Source organism: Crocodylus siamensis, chromosome 3, assembly GCF_052110815.1.
Source record: "Crocodylus siamensis isolate JL-2025a chromosome 3, ASM5211081v1, whole genome shotgun sequence".
NCBI lineage: Eukaryota > Metazoa > Chordata > Crocodylia > Crocodylidae > Crocodylus > Crocodylus siamensis.
The window spans coordinates 177,799,305-177,820,477 of record NC_143397.1 but is presented as its reverse complement, the minus strand read 5'-3'; the positions used below and the strand labels follow the sequence as shown (position 1 = coordinate 177,820,477).

The 21,173-nt window shown below is 42.1% G+C and overlaps 1 protein-coding gene across 2 annotated transcripts in view; it reads left to right on the top strand.

Annotated features, from left to right (window-relative positions):
* CHST9 (carbohydrate sulfotransferase 9) overlaps nt 1-21,173 on the top strand; it is a 176,066-nt gene that overhangs the window by 32,702 nt on the left and 122,191 nt on the right. The gene's annotated exons all lie outside the window — the stretch shown is intronic.

The following is a 21,173-nucleotide window of genomic DNA, read 5'->3' as shown; positions in this document are numbered from 1 at the left end:
TCATTATTGCACACTCCTTGTTGTTAAAAAATAAATAAATAAAATAAAAAGTTTTAAATTTAAAGAAAAATAATGCATAACAGGCCTAAAGGGCATTTGTTATGATTACACATGTTGAGTTTCAAGAGGATAGAGTGTGGTGTAAAAATTAAAGTGTATTTTGACGTACAACAACCAGTGGTAATATATTAGCAAGCTACTGTATTTGAGCTGTCAAACTTTAAATTCTGATAAAGTTTTTAATTTCCTGGTCTAAGACAGGATAGAAGTAGCAGATTTCATGCTAAGAATGTTATTCATTGCAAGTAGTAGTGCCTTCTGTGCAGAGTTGTTAGTCATATTAAGACAGATTTCCCTCAGCTCTCATACTCTTATTAAAGTCAGTCACCCAGTGGCTTTTGACTATTGTTGGCTGCATTTCAGTGTAGATTAAAATAGAGTACATGTAGGCTACACAAACTCCATGGGAGGATCAGCTTTTACAGGGAATGGCACAGCTTCAGATTAGTACTCTTAAAGGGTATGGATAGTCACCAGAGTCCAAACAGCTGTTATTGATGGGGGTTGGGAGAAGAAAGTCTAGAGGTTTGATCTTTGTAATATGTTGTTAAGATCACAGTAGAGTAAGAGAAGCTACCATCTGATTGTTGTGCCTGCTTTTACCTCAGACCTGAAAAAGAAATGCAGCACACTTGAAAACTTGTCTAAGTCTCTCATAACCATGCAGCTGGTCCAATGAAAGATATCATCCATAAGAATCCTGGCCTCTCAAAAATTAAGTAAAAAATTCTACCCTTAGTGTTGAAAATTAACAAAGCAAGGAAAATAGGAGGGTGGGGAGGCAAGTAGGGGGGAAATGCATGCTAGCTATTTGATAGTAGACAGACTTCTTTATTTTAATGAAATATCTGGACCAGTACAAAATATTTAATGGCAAAAGTTAATATGAAATTTACTTGATGAATAATCATCCAAACTGTTAATATGAAATCGCAGTTAAATTATGATGATAATTGCTCTGTCTATGATGAAGAAATCACTTTTATTTAAGCACATTTACCTCCTCCCCCCACGTTTTTTTTCTTATACTGCTTTAACAAATATTTTTAAAATGAGTGTACGAGTTCTTGTTTGCTTATCTAGATCAATATAGGCATTACTAGTAAAATAGAAACAGTGCAGATTACTTTGGTCTTTGAGCAGAAATTTCTTCCTGGTAGAATGCAGCATCGAGAAGATGCATTTGATTGTACAATACACTGTACTTGCTCAGTCTCCCCTCCCCACTCCACCCAACAAGGGGAAAGCAAAGCCTTGTGTTACAATTGAGCATGGGAGTGCTGTAGCGAGGAGCTGCGGCGAGCAGTGGTGTTCTCAACTGATCCATGTGCAGGGGAAGCCCCAGAGCCAGTCCTGCCCCATGCTGCAGGGAGCCTGATTCAACTGGGTACAGGAGTTGCAGCATGCAGGTTTCTTTCAGCACCTGCTCCCAGCCAGCAGGGGAAACAGAGTGAGGAGGTGGGGCAGGCAGGAGCTCCTATCCCTGAGTGAGTCAGGCTTTGCACAGCTGTTTCCTGCAATAATGGCTCTGGGTTGCCCCCTGCTCCTGAATCAACTGGTAATGGCAGCAGAAGGGAGGGGAGAGGTGGGGGAAGTGTCCAGGGGACAGGTAGCTGGGGCTGCAAGTGTGGAGAGAGGCTGTGAGGGGGACAGAGGCACAGTGTTGGTCAGAGGCGGAGGGGAGGGATGGAAGACAAGAAACAAGGGATGCGGGGGGTCAGGCTGCTTGCCTCTCCCACTGCTGCTTGCCTGCTCCCATGCTATAGCTGCTTTTCCCCACCGCTTGTCCCTTATCACTGCTTTCCCTGCTTTCATTTAAGATAACCCTCCCACAATTAGATTCTGTATATGGAAAATTATAATAAATATATAATTTTCCATGTGTAGAATCTAATTATGGGGAGGGAATGGGGTCCTCTCAAACTCAATGTCATCTTGGATTCGGGTCATTGGGTTTAACCCAAATCATCTTACCTGGTGAAGTGACTGATCAAGTAGATACAAGGACAGTCTATCTAGGCAGGCAGGGCTCTCTAGTTACCTAAAGCCTGTGTAAATATGATCTAGTTCAGATGATTATTCATCAAGTAAAATACACTTTGAATCACAGTTGGGAGGCAGCGTAAAGCAAAAGCTGACCAGTTCAATAGAGAGATGCCCAATTACAAAGGAGCAGTATGCTGTCTCAAAAACTACAACTTAACCCTGAACTTCTAAATATTTTTAAATAGCATTTGTGTATGCTAGTCTGCATTTGCAACAACGTTTCTTGGGAGATGGTCTTTATTTCAGTAGGTCTCATATTCAGTGCCCACATTTTTCATCCCAAACTCACCAACTTTCCTCAAAATGATCTTTCAGTCAAATTGTAAAATTGAAATTTTGCTCAGTTTGAGTTTTATAGGTAGATGGGCAGAAGGCATATCGGTTCAGTTACAAACTCCATTTTTCATTAGTGGTGAGGAAACTTGAAACTGGTCTCAAAAGTCTTACTATCCTTTTGGCATGTAATTAGATATTGCTTCTGGATCAGAGCAATGACTGCATCTAACTGTACAACTGATAGCACACCATCTTTTGTCCAAGGGCAACAACTAACATGTGACCAAGAGACAGTGGGAATGCTTTAGGCCATTGGTGCTCAACTTTTTGGCCCTGTGGGCCAGACAAGGGGTGTGGGGCCCATCTGCAGGCTGGATCAGGCCCTGGGACCAAACATTGCCCCCTCCTTGCCCTGTGCATTCAGCTTCGAAACTGGGGGGGGAGGGGGCTAGTATCACTCCCCTCCCACTCCCTGCACACCAGGATTAGATTCTGGGGGCCCAGCACTACCCCCTCCTGGCCCCTTCCCCATCCCCCAGGACCAAGTCCCAGTGGCTGAGCCCCAGAACTGGGTTCTGGGGCCCAGGGCCACTCCTGTGTAATTTTGCATGCTGAAATCTGGTGCAGGACTCAGTGTGCAGGGCTTGGGGCTCCCCCTGGCTCTGGAGATTCAGGAGCAGGGTGGCAGTGCCAGTTCCAGACCTGTGGGAAGCCCTTCAGGCTGGATGATTCAGCACTGCAGGCCAGATCTAGCCCACAGGCTGAGGTGGAACACCCCTACCTTTAGGCAGTCAAATGTTAACATCTATACACATATGTAAAGGACTGTATCTGGTTTCCTGAAGCTCAGTTTCTTCTTCTTCCTTCTTCTTCTTTGTTTGAAAAAGTATCAGTCAGTCGGATCAAATAATCTGCATCCTGAGTTATTAAGTTAAAACATTATTGTGCTATAGATCTATTTGTGGGGGTGGGGAATGAAAAAATGGAGAGGCTCCAAAGTGGAGAAAAGTGAATAGTTTTGCTTTTCAAGAGTAGAAAACTGTGATTTTTGGTAGTTCTCTAATGCTGATTTCTGTCACTTCCAGAAAAAATGAGCATTAAGAGAAAAGAAACTGCTATTCAGCATCCTACTTATTACCAAGGGTTCTGGTTTTCTCTGGTTTAAAAAAAACAAACAAATGCAAATTGTCTGATTAAAACCCTAAAATCTGTGATTAAAATGAAATATATAGGGGGGGGGGGGGGGGTGTGTGTGTGTGTGTGTGTGTGTGTGTGTGTGTGTGTGTGTGTGTGTGTGTGTGTGTGTGTGTGTGTGTGTGTGTACGTACACACACACACATACAGGTATCAGTTGAACACAATGTTTTCTTGATAGGCTTCCAAACTGCTTTAAAATTGTAAATCTATCAGTGCCTCAATTGCTATAATAAAATAAATTCTAAATACCTATAAATTTTGGTGTTTGATTTTGGGTTTTTTATCATGAAAAATCAAAGCTCCCCCTGCCCCCTTAGCTCACAGAGCGCAGGTCTAGGCCCCTCCCTCCAAAGCCACAGCCCCCCAGCCCTGCCAGTACCCTTCACTCTCCCACACCGGCCTCCAGCCCTGCTGGTGCCCTTTGCCCACCCCTCCCGAGCCCTGCCGCAGGGGACCCCCAGCTGCCAGGGATATGGGGCCAAGGACCTAGGTCTGCAGCTCCCTGCAGGTGGTAGTGGCTGCTGCAGCAGAGCAGAATGCAGAGCCCAGCTCCACCCCCCCACTGCCTGCTGCCTACCTGCTGTGGGGGTGGGGTGGGCTCCTCACCACTGCATACACTCCCAGGGGGCAAGGGTGGCCTGTGCCTGGGATGGGGGTGGGCACAGTCTGCCCTCTGCAGGATTGTGCTTCCCGCCGTGCTGCCCTCCCCCAGGACCTCCACAGCCCAGTGGGTGTGACCCTACGGGGCACAGCGGGGCCACACAAGCTCTGCACTGCTGCAAGCTTTGCACTGCCTTGGCAAGGTCTCCCCTGCCCATGCAGCAGCGGTAGGGGATGCCTCACTAGAGCAGCACAGAGATTGCAGCTGCAGGGATCTTCCCCACACAACCCTGCTCTGCCCTGCAGCTCCAGGTTCTGCCCTTTGGGCTGCAGAGGCCCTGGGGGAAAGCAGCAGGGAAGGGAGCCCAAGCCTGTAGCGGGCAGCCCACAGTTGGCCCCAACCCACAAACAAATCAGGGAGGCACAAGTCACCCCTGCCCCCCAGGAGTACATGCAGCAGCAGGGAGCCATCCCCACCTGCCAGATGAACTACCCACGGCCCCACTGCACTCCCCACCAGGGCCGTGCAGCTGTACATTGCAGCTCCAGACTCTAAATTGTCTGCCTGGGCAGCAACCCCAGGCCCAGCCCTGCCCAACTCATTCCCTCCCTCTCTCTATGGGGGCTTCAATCCCCACCCCTCACCAACTTACCCATGGAAGCTGTTCTCCAACCACCCTCTGCCTGCTCTCCCCAGCCCCTTGAGGCTGGAACTCTGCCAGCCCGCAGAGAGCTCTTTGCGAAAGTGGAAAATCTGAGAGTTTCTCTGTCAGAATGATAAATCCACATTTTCCTTGGGTAAAGGGGAAATCCATGGGTTTGTTTTGTTTTTTTTCAGGAAGAGGAAAAACCCAGATCCCTGCTTATTACACTTATTAGATTATTTCCAATAATTTTATATCAACCTGCTCCATTTTAAGTATTTCCTTTCTTGATCCTTGATGTCACTATCCCTTGCATATATTTGGACTTGGTCATGGTGTCTCCATAGGTACCAGTCATTAAGTAAACTAATTAGTGCTTCCTGGGCTAACTGGCTTCCAAAGCTGGCCTCAGAAGAACTCTGTGGAGCTACAAGGCCTGGGTACCAAACTACCTAAAACCTCATCAGGAAGCCAAGCATACCCTTCCAACTGTAAGCTGATGAAATTTCAGAAAGTTTAACCAGTTTCATGGAAACACTTTTTGGAGTTGATGAGTTGCATTTTCTGAGCAATTGATTTTATCAATAAAGAAATCAGACAAGTTGTAATTATGATAGTATGTGATCACATAATTAAAACTCTTGCAATTAAACTCAAGTAATTAAATCTTTTTTTCCATAGGGTGTCTGCTTATTTGGTGCATAAGACCATTGAATAGTGCTCACAGAATGAATTAAGGGTGATGCACCAAAAGAGACTGTTAACTTGGCATCCCATATCTCTTGGTGCAGAAGTTTGAAGGTGTGCATTGAATAAGGCAGAGGGGTTTTGTGAACAGACAGTATAGTATTCCTAATCCAATACAATGCCACAGTAAAAAAATTACACTTCTGGCTAACTGATGTAAAAAAGTGAAATTTCACAGATGACCACTAATTGTGCATTCATTATTTTTTCTGAGTACCTAACTTTTGACACCTGGGACTTGAATTGCAGAAGTGCTGAGCATTCCCAGCTGTAATGATTAAGAGATCTGCTGTGAACATACAAAGTAGCATATAATACTAAATAGTCTGAAAAATAGTATCCAAAACTAGAGATCTTAATATCAAGTAGTATCCATTTCCTTCATTCCTTGTCTGTTAAAAACCAACAAGACAGTTTTAATATCACAGAGGTGTTAATGTTAGTGAGTAGGAGCAGTTTAGAGATGGAGCAGATGAGAATCTTTAGAGGATTTGGCTGCTAAACTCATGCCTGTGCTGAACACAAGAGACCTGTAACTTCCAGAGGCTTGTTGCTAGAACAAGTTTTGGATGTAATTGGAGTCATAGGCTAATCTAGGATTTTGAAAAGGGGGTTGTGGTGTAGTGCATCCTCTCACAACGCAACATATATTTTTCTCCACTTAAAAAGAAACTAGAAGCTTTTCTAATATGCTATGGGCTTAAGGATATAGTATTCTGTTTAAGATGAAAGCAAAAACAAATGTAACGGAGTTGAGTGGGAGGGGAGCTGACTGCCAGCTCCATTATAGGGCACATACCTGATACCAGGGGAATACAATGCAGCCCTGCACCCTAACACATGGGTTCCCCACACATTCTGCTATGGCCCCAAAGTGCCCCTCACTGATCTATGCATTGCTACTACCTCAGATGCTCCTGGCTCTATTGTCCTCTGTTATCTCACATATCCCCCATATTCAGCCTCGAGGTCCATCAAAACCACCATCCCCCTCATACCCAACTGAGTCCTACCATGCCCCCTCACTGTCCCCATGAACCCACTGCACCCTGCATAGACTTATCCACATCACCCCTTAGCCCCTCTAACCCCTCACTACCCCACTTACACCCCACTAAGAACCCAAAGCTTACTGAAGTCATACCCCTAGCCCTTCCCACTCACATTCCCTCTTTCTCCAAACCCCATTTCAGCCTCACAGCCCCCATTATAGTGACAGCCCCAAACTCCAAATAACCCTCCTACCCCCTCAGCCTACACCCTTCATCCCACAGGCCTCCTTCCCCCCACAAGCCCCTTGGTGGCCATGACCTCCCCCCCTCCAACCCTTTATGGACCCCAGGAGCATCTTTTCCTGTAGTAATTCTCCCTATGCTTCTTGGATGCAGTTACACACCTAATTTAGTGTGTTCATGTTCCTGAGTATCATATTGTTGGAGGATATTTGACCAAACTGAGCATTCACAGAAGAGCAAAAATTTTAAATTGCAGGAATTTGATAGCCAATGAGGACAAATCCAAAGGTCTAATTATGTATAATTGAATTAGTGGTCATATGTAGTAAATGCTAACTTTGTCTAAATATATTTGGATGAGGTAAATGCCAAGGGTTAGGAAAGGAGTTGTTGAAGGAGGTTTAAAAACTGAAACAGTTGAGTGTCCCATAAAAAGTGAGTCTACCTGGACTGAAAAGTAGTAGTATGACAGTAAGATGGAGTTTTAGTTTTGAACTCAGAGAATGTAAGTAGCTTAAACAACTTGATACAGCAATAAAAATGAGCTGTAGGAAACAAACCTTCAGTGATAGAAAGGGTAACTGGAAGATCTAATGGGGGTTTTTCTTCATGTTTCTTTACTCTCTGAAAGTGGTGGTCACCAAAGTATATGTTATACCTGGTCTCTGAAGGCTACAAAATGTTCTCGCTCTCTTGCCTATTAGAGATGAATAATACAGTTTTTAAGAGTAACATCAGGCAGTCTGTGCATCCCTCAGTAGAAAGGCCCCTCTACTCTGCTGTTTCTTGATACCTTCATGCCATTTTATGTAGCAAACACAAAGGCTAGTTGCAGATATTTAAAAAGCCTGAGGCAGAATCAATCTAATTTGCATTGTTTTCTGTAAGCAGTGTTTAGCTTGGTAGTGAACAGAAAACATATTTGCCATTTGGTGGGGGGAGCAAATCTTAGACTGGGTTCTGCTATTTTAAATCAGTCTGTGTGCCTAACTTCTATTCTGTTACAGGTATAGATCAGTATCCGATCAATTAAAAGCTTAATGTCCACACTTGGCCAAAAGGTAATAGACTGGACATGACTGATTGTATCACCTTTGCTATTTATATGTTGAAGACTAAAGAGTAGAACACTCTGTTTTCTAATTACTTTAAAGAGCAGGAGGCTCTATTAACTGTACTCAACTTTTCTGGGATTTAAGTTGCCACTTCTACAAACAATCAACCTTTCAAAGAGCGAGGTTGTTAGCTGGATAGGTCAGAGGTCTGATGGAGTATTCAGGGATCAAGGTGGGGAGCACTTCTTTCTGTAAGTGGAAGATTAGCATGCTTTATTTTGAATCGTATTACCAGGAAAGTGTTGTACTACATGAGACCAATAAGGTGAATCAGATGATTCATCAGATGATATGATTAGATGTTTTGGGGGAGTCAGGTAGTATTTTTCAGCTTCTTTCAATACTATATTTTAAAGAGGAAAAAGCAAAGGAGAAGACCATGACATTTCATACAAGCTCTCCAATATTCAGAAATGTGTATTTACTTTACATTATTTTGCTTGCATTTATAATATTGTTTACATAATGAGTGGAAATGGAGTTGAACATGAAAGGGAAAACATTTATTGTATAGATTTGGAATAAATTACAGTAGTGTGATTTGTATCTTAGTTTTATTACCTCTAGGGTCAACTGGAGATGGAGGCTAACAAAGGAACCATTACATATATATCAATATCTATATCAGCTTTCATGGTAGTAGTACTCACTTGGGTTTTTTGTTTCTGTTCCTATGGACAGGTGTTAGGGGAAAAAATTGCAAAGGTCTGTGTGTGTTTTTGATAGTTGTCCAAGTAGAAATGCAAAAGTTTAACTTTTAAAATGACTGGGATTCTCTTCTGAATAAACTCAAATATATCATTTAATAAATCTTTAGTAATCTTTCTTTCTTTAGAGCACTACAGTGAAATAACATAGTAACCCTTCTGAGTCCCATTTCTAAATTGATAGGTTATTTAATAAAAGCTACCATACTAGAACAATATGGCTCAGTGCTGAATACAAAACTGCATTTCAAAGGAAGCAGAACATCACACCTTTTTATGTATAATGTAAAGTGTAATAACAGAAGGTGACACAAGCACTTGCCTTTCATAGACATGCTGACAGGTAGGAGATGAAACTGTAAGTTTCTGAGTTTTATATGGCTTTTTTGCCTGACAGTAGAAGAGCCAGTGTAAATTTGAATTTCCTACCCCTTAAATTGCAAAATGTCAGTCAGTAGTTGCAGTTGTATATAGAAATTAAGTTAGTGTCAACTCAGTGGAGTGTTCTCCCAATCTTGATGCCTTAAACAAATAGCACCACTTTCATAGCTCATTTGTAGCTAGAGGAGTTTGAAACATTTCTTGATTTGAACAATAAAATGTTCTAATGTGTTTTTTTTTTCATTTGGTGTTGTACATGATACAGCAGTCACCACTAAAATGGCTGCATTTCCTCAGCCATTTTCTGGTATTGTATCATTGTTATGCTCTTGCCTATATCTATTCTGATATACTTGTTTTTGTATGTAGCATCCAGTCCTTCAATGGTAGACATAGGCTGCTTTTAAATCTGGATCAGAATCAGTAAATATAGATGGATGTGCCTCTTTTTTTTTCCTTTCTGAGGATACAAACAAAGTTTGCAATATCCTGTTAAATTAACCACTATGTTGACTGGGAAGGAAATTTCACATCAAATCACAGGGTATTGAAAAAAATCCCTTACTGTGCATGAAGACTAGCTTAGAAGGATGTGAATATGAGTATGACAGTCACTTGGATGGAGCGAAGGAAAAATGTCGATGGAAGCTACAATGCGGTATGTTCTGTGCTTGAAAGAAGTAGCGAAAAAGGCTTCTGAGGTGTTCAAATAGAATGCAGCCAAGAACATGAGTCATGTTGTTTAGTTACATATCATTATAAGGATTCACCATGTTCTTTCATAGCTGCACAGTTACTTCAGCATTTCTTTTTGGGAGGTTTAGGGTTTTAATCATATTTCTTTATGAAGAGATGTAAAGCTAATCACTAAGGCCTAAATGCTCTTTAGGGACATGGCACAGAATAATGCAAAATTAATGCAAGGGGCACAAAGATAATGGCTAAATACAGGCAGTCAAACAGCCTGAGGCTGAATTGATTCAGCCTTTGCAGGTTAGTCTAACCTGCAGATATTAAACTGAGAAACAATTGGACACACATTTGCTTCCGATTCAGGAAATACAGCCACGTGCACATGCCTGCAGGGATTCACGCCAGAAGCCTGGGGGCACTAGAGCATGTCTGTAGCCTGAATGGACTGTGGGTTTGTTTCTTCTTTCTGATGTCCCTGAGGTCTCTGGGATTTGCAGTCCAGACTTGCAGCAGCAGGACTCTCCAGGGTTGCTTATCACTTCCTTTTCCTGTTTCCAGGTGCCTCTGCGATCTGTGGTCCACAGTCACAGCCAGCAGTAAGTTTCAGATAGTTTAGCAGCAAGGCAGCTCTGTACTCAGGGGAAGGTGGGTGTAACTCCCCTCCCTGGTCCCAGCACCCAGCTGGGGTTTCCTTGGTGGGGGGGACAGTCCCTGCTTCCCTGCCTCCCCAGCCCTTCTCTACTGGAACAGACAGCACAGCCCAGCACAAAGCTGGAAAGCATGCTGAGATGCTGGGGGACTGTGATTTAATTTAAACCAGGAAGGGGTCTAGGACAGAAGTTTCATAAACCAGTTTGACCCAAATCAGTTAAGTTTGATACTACATTCAACCAGGTTTATCTTAAACCAGTTTTAGCTATTTTGAGCTTCTGTTCTGTTACAGGTTTAAATCAGTCTATGATCATTTAAACCAGTTTATGTGTAACTTCTGTCCCTAGCCAATGTGAACGGGCACAGAAAATGGAGGAGGTGCTGATTACCCAAAGTATTCCTTTCTCTTCCTCCCTCTAAACCTAAAGCTTCTCAGTGGTTTTTAAAAGAGCATGTGCCCCAAAGGACAGGTTCTGCGTGGCTTATTGATCTGGCAAACTGGAAGAATACTGAAAAGAAATTTTATAGGTATTTATTTGCTCTGTGCATCTGGTTTTTATTGCCAGATCTATTTATCGTTTTCCCTTTGCAAAGGAAAGAAAACAAAAGCCTGGCTGGACTGAAAAGTTCTGGATCAGGATTCCTGACTGTGCCATAGTCTTCTTGTGTCCTTGGATAAATGGTTTAACTGTTTGGGCCTCAATCCCTGACCTAGAAAAAGGGGAGTTATTCCCAGTTCCCAAATCCCTATTTTCCAGGTTTTGTCTGGTACTCGGATCCTATAACTCTAGAACCATATTATTACTTAGATAAGAGCTGGCCAACTGGTGGCCTGCAAGGGTTTAAGTTGCATCCCCAGGCTCCTACCCAGCTTCCACTTTCTCTATTACCATTTTCCCTATCACTGGCTGCTGCAGCAGGCAGTCTCCAGGCTCCTCTTTTGTCCCCTGTGTTCTGTGCCTGCACTATGGGCAATGGCTGTATGGTACAGCATGGCACAACACAGGGAGCTCAGCAAAGCTGGGATTGCACAGTACACATTACATTACTATTGCATTACTCATTACTGTGGGGAAGAGAGCTGCACTTGCACAGGTGCACTGCAGCTAGGGAGGGGTGTGAGTACACTGCAGCTGAGGGGCTGGGGGAGCCTCTGGCTGCTTAGAAGTTGGACAGTCCTGACCTAGATGATTCATAGGCTTTTTAGACAAAGTGTGCCTTATGATTTATGGTAATAAAAATCAGAAAGTTTCTTTCTCAATGTTTATCTTGTAAATAGGATCTTTATTTTTGTTTTTGTTTGCAGTATCTCAAAGCCTTAAATCAAGTTGAGAGATGCTAAGATCTTTTGTGTTAGCAGTCAACTTCTCTCATTATTCATGAGGTTGCTACAGCCCCAGTAAAAGAGTATTTGATCATATTAAAATATTTTAGCCTAGTTATATACATCTGGTAGGTAGATAGCAAATAACAGCTATTGTATTCTAGAATAGTATAGAAATGTATTTTTTTTACATTGATGAAGTATATTTTATCTTAATTCTTTCTCTTGAGCAACCAAGTAATGTGGTATATTGGGATAAAAATTAAGCCTATTGGATTTGTGAGAAAAATAAAATAAGGTGTCCCCTTAATTACTGTTCCCTTAACCATTAACCTTTGCATTGTTACACCTAAGCTAAATAAAACTAAACAAGCATAACATAAATATATTAAAATTAAATTAAAATCCTTTAAATTCACATCCAATAAACGATCCTTATTCCTTATGCCTAGGAAAGTATATATTATAATTCTGAGTTATTCAGATAAAAAAAGTTATGGAAGTATCCAAGCCTTTTGTTTAAAAAAGACCAAAACAGGATTATTAAAATTCCTTGTTTAATTTGTTGAATTAATAAACTATAAATCCAAAGAAAAAGTCATGTCAGTATTTCAAATATTAAAACCTCCTCTTACCCCAAAAGGTATATAGAAGATGTTTCAGTGGTGTTGTAATAACCTGGGTCATCATACAAATCTTTATCCCATTTGGCTAACCAATAATTTAGGTATAAAAAAGGTTTTCTTCCCCTCCTTACAGCTTACATGTTAGATGTCTGTCTCATAGGAAAGTGGGCAGTTTTTGATGCAGGTTAGCATGTGTTTCACTGAAAATTTGTCAAAACAGGTTTCAACCAGTTTTCCCAGGAAAACTGTATTGTCAAGCAGTTCTACTCGATGATATACACGCTTGGAGTGTCTATATGAGAAGTTTACTGCAGAGCTGCCTAACTGGGTCCTCATTAAATATCTCAGTGTCTACACGTGCAGTCCTATTAGGCTGCAGTAAACTAATCAGCTCCGCCAATGGAAATACAAGTACTGTCCTACTGTGGAATTTCTTAGTGTGTAGCAATGTACATGTAGATACTGATAAGGCTAGCTGAGGCATGAGGATGCTTCGGTACAGATACTGCCTGCCAGCTAGCCCTGCACTGGAGCACCCCCATGCCTCAGCCAGCCCCTCCATAGGATGTTGAGCCAGGTTGAAGCAGCTTGCATCTGGCTTAATATCCTGCGGTCCCAGGCACATGTGCAAGTGCAGCTCCTGGGAGGAATAAACTCCAGCACAATATGCACCAGAATTTATTACTTTGAATTAATTGCATATGTAGATGCACCCAGTCATACATACTCCAGCAACTAAAAGTTAAGAAATCATTTTTATTTGTGGTCATCTAAGGATATCTCTTTGACACGAACAAAACTAAAATCAAAATAAACACTAGAAATTAATAAGATTATTGAATTGTTTCCTTGACTTCTTCAAGTGTTTCTGCTTGTTAGCTTACCTCATGGATACTGCCAAGCATGTCTGTAGCAAGTCTTAGTTACTAAGTATTATTACTTGTGAAGAAAGGCCTCAAAAATAGATATTTTGGGGAAGGGTTTGTCATTCCAAAATTTGTTTTCATGCCAGTTTTGAGCAAAACCTTTTATTTTATGTTGTAGGAAGTTAGAAAAACAAAGCAATCAATTGTGTCAAAATCAAAATGTCCCATTTCAATGTAGACCATATTTTATATTAATAAAAAAAATAACGTGAAAATAGTTGTAGAAGAGAAAACCAAAACCATTTTATTTGAACTGTATTGAAAAGAAAAGAAACAAAAAACTTCTAATTATTAACTCATGGAATTCAGTTCCAGCTTAATTTTTAACATAAATACACACACATTTTACAGCACACATATTAATGGCTTCTCATTTCAGTCCAGACAAGCTTACAAATATACACTCAAGCAACTATTTAATTTTCCATTTTTCTTCCAGTGGCCTGAAGAAAAATGTAATGGTTCATACAATATTAGTGGGTGGGACTCTTCTTTATTTTAATATGAATGTATGGTTCAAATGTTCAAAGGATCCTGCAACGTGAATGGTCATCTCACAATCCGTATTTGTTTCCCAGTATGCTTTTAGATATTTGCAAGAAATCATTATACTTGTAAGTCTACAGAGGATGAACAGGTTTTATCTTTTTGAAAAAAGACAAGAATATGCGTAGTAAAAACAAGTTAAGAAAGCAGAAAAAAGACTTACATTTTTACAATATGTTTTTAAGATGAATTTATTTTCCTCTGTACAGTTGCCTTTCTCTCAGGTTATGCATGTTATTTAGAATATGTAGAGAAATGAGGCAATTAATCAAATGTTGTTTTCATAGGCATGATATATATTCTTTTTCTCATCATAGATCTGTGTTATAGAGTTGTCCTTAAATAGCTTAATTCTATGAAAATAAACTTGTTTTCTTACCCATTACCTTGGAAGCACTGCTTAAAATGGATGCTTGGTGGCTTTTCTGGAAATCTCATGGTTTAGACAAAGCAGAATTTATTGACTTTAGCTGTAATATAAGCTTTCCTTCCCCTTAATACTTTTTCTGTATAAACATTTGGATAAGTGTACTTTCAACACTTTGGTGAAGGAGAGACATTGGACAGTAACTGGTATAAGGGATCAAAAACTGGTTTAAACCTGTAACAGTACAGAAGTTCACTGCACATAAACCAGTTTCAATATGGTCCAAACTGGTTCAAGATAGCCCTGTGTGGATGTAGTATCAGACTTAAATGAGGTTAAATCAGTCTACTGAACTTCTGTCCCAGATCCCCTCCTGACACAAATTAGGTCTCAGTGCCCCTCCCCACTCCCCAAGCTGGGGTCTGTATAGCAGGGATGGGGGAAGCCCCCTGAGGCAGGGACTTTCTCCCCCCTACAGTGCAGCTCTACCACCCCAGTCCCATCCCCTTGCTGCCCCCCTACCCTGCCTCTCAGCTGTGGGGGGTAGGTGAAGGCAGGGGAGGAATGGGAGGCAGGGTCTTTCTCCCCCACATTGCAGCTCCACTTTGCTGCCAATGCCTCATCCCTGCCCCCTCAGTAGCCCCCACATCCACATTGTGGGCACACGTGGCTGGGGAATGAACACCTCCTTGCCCCCCCCACACCCCCCCCGCCCCCCAGCTGGGGTCTACACAGGAGGTAAACCCCCAAGGTGGTGGCTTCCCCCAGCACAGCTCTGCTGGACTGCAAATGTCTCCAGGCTAGCTGCTCACCAGCCCCCCACCTGTCAGCCTCTGGGGCTCACCCCACCACACTTTGCAGACCCCAGGGATCCATAAAGTTAACACAGGTCTGTTCCCCCCACCCCTCAATTGTTGGGGGCTGGCAAGGGGATGAGGCTGGGACATTTGCAGCTCAGCAGATCCATGCTACGAAGAAGAGACCCTGCCTCGGAGGCTTTCTCCACTACCTGCTGTGCAGACCCCAGATGGAGGGGAAAGGGCCAGAGTGGTTGTCCATTCCTCCCTCCCCCACACCACAGCTGAGAGCCAGGGGCTAGTGAGGAAGCAGGCCTGGGGTGTTTGCAGCCCAGAGAAGCTTCTGGGTGCCCCCCACCTGGCCTTGGCCACTACAGGCAACTCCCTGCTTTGACCAACTGATGAGTGAATATGTATTCTTTTCATTAACAGTCCAATTTACACAGCTTAGAGAAAGCTGTGTAGATTGAATTGATTCTGGCTCAGGGTCTTTGACTCTCTGTACTTAGCTTTGGGTTTATAACACAAGTTTGTGAGTTTGTGTCTGTTTTCTACACATTTGGCTGTAAATTTGTAATCCGATAGCTACCCATAACATAGACCAAAGTCCAAAGCAAGGTGTGGAATAAATATCTTCCTGGCAGTGTTGCTAATTCTATGCTGGACTTCATTGCAGGTACCACATATGAGCTTAAATCCAGTACATAGTCTATATCAAAACACATTTTCTAGATCTTCTGCCCAGAATCCAAAATACTACCTATAATTCAGCTTTTGCTTCTGAGCCTGACACTTTCTTTGTCATCTTCTTTCCCTGAGGCAGGATGTCAGGACTTCCTCTGTTTCTGTATTATCTCTAATGAGTAGGGGAAACTCTCTAGTACATGTAAGCTTCATTAAATAAAACCAGAACACACTACCTGCCAGAAGACTACCTCCCAAGGCTTAGGAACTGTCTGCAACAAGTATCTCAAACTTCCTCTTTAAACGTGCACTGGTATTTCATTGTTTGGCTGTTGCTAGACCATCCTTTTATCTCTTGAACAGTCATAGCAATAGAGTTCAGGTCAAATATTGTTATAAATTATTCACCAGTGGTTCTCTACTTACTTTTCTCCATGCTTTATAAGCAAACTCTAGTGACTTTTGAAGATAAATAAAGGAAAATGACATTTAGGAGCCACTGTATCAATAGCCAAGGAAATGTAAGTGTGACAAGCATCAATAATTGACAGTTGTATATTTTTTCTTTTGAGCCTAGTGAAATATGCTGGTTCCTGTGACCTCCAAGATCACATATCAAAATAAGGGTTTTGTCCCAAGGGGAGTGGTGTGTCTGACCTTATATCAAAGAAGATAATCAATCCATTACAAGAATCTTGGATTTTCTATCACTTAAATTTCAGTCCAGGTGCTAGACACAGTATGTAGCTAATTGTGTTTAGGAAAAAGACATTTACCTTATTCCAGTGATTATAGTAGTGACTAAGAGTCATCTCCTGTGTGGACACTGAATTTTCTAAGTAGAGTCTGCTACAGTGCCTTGACTTTCATTACTGAGGGACTTTGTTGCTTTTAGCAGGGTCTTTGTTAGGAAGTGTCATAGTCAACATTCTAACATTAATCTCATTATAAATACATCTAAGATTTCTATACCATAGATACATGTATCGATCTAGTTTAGAAGCAGGATGCCATCTATATTAAGATTCAAACCCAGTGGGCGCACTAATTTCCAGATTCTGTCACAACTTCTGCTGAACTTAACACCAGGCTTGAGATGACTGTTCTGCCAAGGGTTTTGTAGTACTCTTCCTTCATTGGTTCAAATAACACAACTGATCAATTTTTGTGACTGCCCACTTTGAAGGCTGACAATCACAGAAAGGAGGGAACTAAACTTATCCAAGGTCCCTGCTATCAAATGTTTAGCAAGCTCCTTTGACATCCTGGGCAGAGTGACTTGTGGGGAGAAAGTGTCAGAAGCACATCTGGTAAGGCTTGTGCTGTGGGAAGCTACAAGTTTGGGTGATATCCAGAACCTAAGCGGTGGATGCAAGGGGACACTAGGGTCCTGGCAGCTATGGGAAAAGATGTCCTGTAGCCAAGGATTTAAGCCTCCTGACGAATATCACCATGAGCAAAGAAAAAATCCTTAATTTGGTGGTGGGGGGCCTTTGATCAATTTCTGCTTCTCTTCTCCAACATATACCTGCTAGGACCCTATAGCATCCCTGCCTTATTGCCTGGCTTCTTGCCCCACTCTACACAATTTGAGCCTGTAGCTGCTGGAACAGCAGTGCAGCTTTTATCCATTCTGCTTCCCCTACTACTCCTCCTCCCTTCCCTCCCCCCCATTTTATTCCCCACCTAGGGCTTATGCTTCTCCCAACCACACCTAATAATGCTAGCATCAGACGTAATGGGGCACACCGAACAGACCACCCCTTCAAACCCCACTCATTCAGTTTGCTGATGCCTTGTGGTCCTGACATTCCCATTCAAAAGCTAGCCACTTCCAGCATTTTTTGTATCTACTCCAGAAACTCGTGTTGGGGAAGTAAATGTAGAAAAAGACAAACCTATACTGCACCCCATTCTAAGAAAATGCCTTAGAATCTTTTAAAGATTTGTACTTCCTGGAACAGTGGTATGCAACTTCTGGTCTGCAGACTTAATGTGGCCTGCGGGGCTATGTCATGTCTCATGGGTGTTTTTACAGGTCTGTAAATTTGGCATCAGAGAAGCAGAATTCCAGAGCCATGGCAGTTAATGTTTTCAGCACTCCCCCCACCACTAGTTTTCTAGACCCATGGGTCGCCCTATGGGCAGGATGACATGACTCTATGTGCCAGATTGTGCTGGTACTATGTAGGGTTACACCACAGCTGGATATGGTGCACTAAATCACACTGGCATGCCAAATCACACACTCAGACTGATGCTGGATCCGGCCCATGGACAAACTCCATGCTACTCATCTACTTGCGTGGCCAGAAGACTGAGCACCATTTTTCTAGAACAGATGAAATGGGAAAGAAATTACCTTGCTGATTTATAAAAAATAAAAATCGAAATAGTATCTTATTAAGGTAATTAAAAAAGGATTTGAATATTTTTAATAAAGTTTTCAATCCCAGACTTTTTCTAAGTTACTGTAGTAAATGGATTACTGCTTACTCCATTTGAAGTCAGAATTGATATTTTTGTACAGGTATTTTATATATAATGCAAGGATAGGGTTTTTTTTTGTAATATCTTGTATTAAACCAACTGTATAGTTGGGGGAGAAGTTCGACAAGCTTTCAGGCACAGACTGACCTCCCTAAGGTCTCAGGTCTCCTTTGACAACCTCTCTTATTCCACCAACTATATTGTTGTACATTTGCCTATTGTGAGTCCAATAAAATAGATTATTTTATGTATAATGTAATTTATATATTTGAACTTATAAAAGCGTTCTGTAGTGGGAAAAAGAGGGCAACTTTTTTGGAAGAAGCTAAGCTAAAACATTAAAACTGTATTTTTTTTTCTTGGTTCTGCCTCTGCTTTTCAGAGCACAGTGCCTGCCTTCAGGGCAAAATGACCATAGCCATTTTCTGTCATTTTGTATGCTCCTAGTTTCAAATTATACAGAGGGCCATTTATATAGAAGTGAGGTCTTAGTTTATTGGGCTTCTATAATTCATTATGTTATGATAATTTTCACAAGAAAAAGCCTTGTCTATTTCCAACTGAGAGCTGTATAGTTTCACTGTCACTATGAACTTTTACCAAATTGTAACTTTCAAGGCACCATAGGGATGTAGGAGTTGGAATATTTTGGAAAGGAAAAGTAGTTTGTTCTTTCTGACAAGAAATTACAGCCTTTTTGTTGTTTGTTGGTTTTGTGGGGGTTGGTTTTTTTTATAAATACTAAATTATCTGGAGGGGGTGAAAATACAAAAGAGTACTCAGGATATTAAAAGATTAAGCTGCTGGAAGTTTAGTGGTTAGTTGGCTGACATGAAAGAACAAAGGAGCCTTTCCTAATAGGTTTCAGTGAAACTAGTAGAATGTTCAGTGACTTCAGGTTAAGTAGGTCCATCAAGAAATAGCGGCTGTTAAATTACGTTTAATACCACTGCATGGTACTGTAATCTAAAACTTGATTATGAATCACCGCGTAGTAATTTCTCACAATAATTTGGACATGAGAGTGTCTAAGAAAGAATATAATTAAAGTGTTGTGCTTAACGTGCTTAGCCCGAAAACCTTATCCACTCCAACTTACTATGTGAATTACTTCTGCATTTTTAAATTTGGGATTTAAAAAAAAATAGAAGAAAAAAAATTCAAAAGTGGCAAAAAAATTCAAATGGCTTCAAATCCTATTGACTTACCATTTGAATTGGGTTGCTTCTGAAAAATTTTACAAGAGTGATTCGAGCCATCTGGAAATTAACTTTAAAACCTATTGTATCCCTTTATACATGCCAGAGTACAGAGTATTTTATTCTTATGAGAAATCTATTACACCATTTTCTTCCTGGGGGGATATATAAACCATGGTACAAAAAGCCTATTTTCTTAATCTTAAAGCTTGTTTTGTGTTGTTTTACTTTGATGGATTGAAGTAATACCAGTAGATTTGGAGATTCTTTTAGGTTACTCATTCATATAAGCTGATTTTAACTATATTTACTTTAGTCTTCAGAACTGCTTGTTACTTTACTTTTTTTGTTTTCTATCTTTATGGATCTGTTATACCCTAGCAATTAAAACTTATTTGGCTTTGAAGAAAACTGCAAGGCAAGTGTTTTGGAAGTTGGCCTAGAGTCATAGTCTCTTGCTTCACCTGGTCCTTTTTGGTTCTAGCAGCATTTATACAATATCTTAGAGCAGATTTTGGCAAACATGGTTGTTGTCTCCTGGGCTGGGGACAGGTATTACACACAAACTGGGATAAGTAATCAGAAACAGATTTAAATGTGTAACAGAACAGAAGTTCAGTGCATACAAACCAGTTTTAAAATGGTTGAACCCAGTTTAAGGTAAACCTAGATGTTTGTAGTATAAGACTTAACTGATTTAGGTTAAACTGGTCTATTGAACTTCTGTCCCAGATTCTTCCCAACTCAAGTTACCATGCAGTCCCCCAACATCCCAGGATGCTTTGCACCCCCCCCCCCACAAACCCTCCCATTGCAGGGTGGCCTGATGGAACATGGTTCACACTCTGCTGCTCCAGCCCTGTGGCTAGCTGGCCCTGCCCACAGACAGAGCTGCCCACATAACTCCTCTGCCCAGCTGTAGCTCCTGGCTCCAGGCAGCATGCAGCCTGGAGCAGGTGGGTGTCAGGGGAGCTGGGGAGCCAATACAGGCACTTCTCTGAGGGTTTCTGTTGGCTCCCCCCACCAGCTCTGGCTGCCTCCTGACCCAACCAGGGCTGTACAGACCCTGAGGGTGCCTGCTGTCTGAGCTGGGGAGAACCTGGGGGAAACATCTATCTTGGCTTCTCTTGGGCACCCACCAGAGGCGGCCAGCTGCCTGAGCTGGGGCTGTGTAACCCTGAGGGAAGCATCTGGTTCTCCTCACCAGCACCACCCATCCCCTGCCCCAGCTCCAGACTGCATGATGGCCCAGCTGAGACTGCATAGATCCTAAGGGAAGTGTCCATATTGGCTCCCCATGCCCTCCTCTGCCTGCTCCAGCCAGGAGCTGAGATTGAGCCAAGGGGCTGTGGTCTGACAGACAGCTGAAGCCTCAGTTCCCCTCCCCACCCCCCAGCCCCATCCAGCTCTGGGTTTCCTAATGCCACTGTCACTGGCTCAGCTGCCAGATGTGTCAAGACCCACTCTGGAAGCCTAGGGCCTGGTGCAGGGAGGGTCTATGGTGACAGCAGGGGTTGGAGATGTGCCCCACATCCAATCAAGGATGGCCCTGGATTGGCTAGGCTCGGCTGCCCCCAGCAATGTCCGGTATGCTGGGAGATGTGCAGGAGCACCCCCTCACTTCTGGCCTTCACCAACACAGGCATCTACTGCTCTGTTCTTTCCCAATAGAGAAACCCATGTAGTTTGAATCAATTCCCCCTCAGGCTTTTTGTACTTAGCCCTGCAGTTTGTATAACATGCATAATTGGGCTTAGGGCCTGTATTTTGAATTTTGACTTAATTTCCAACCTACCTCCAACACTGTTATTAAGCTGATATTTTTTTTTTAGAAAAGTTACGCACATTTGCTCTTTCTCTGG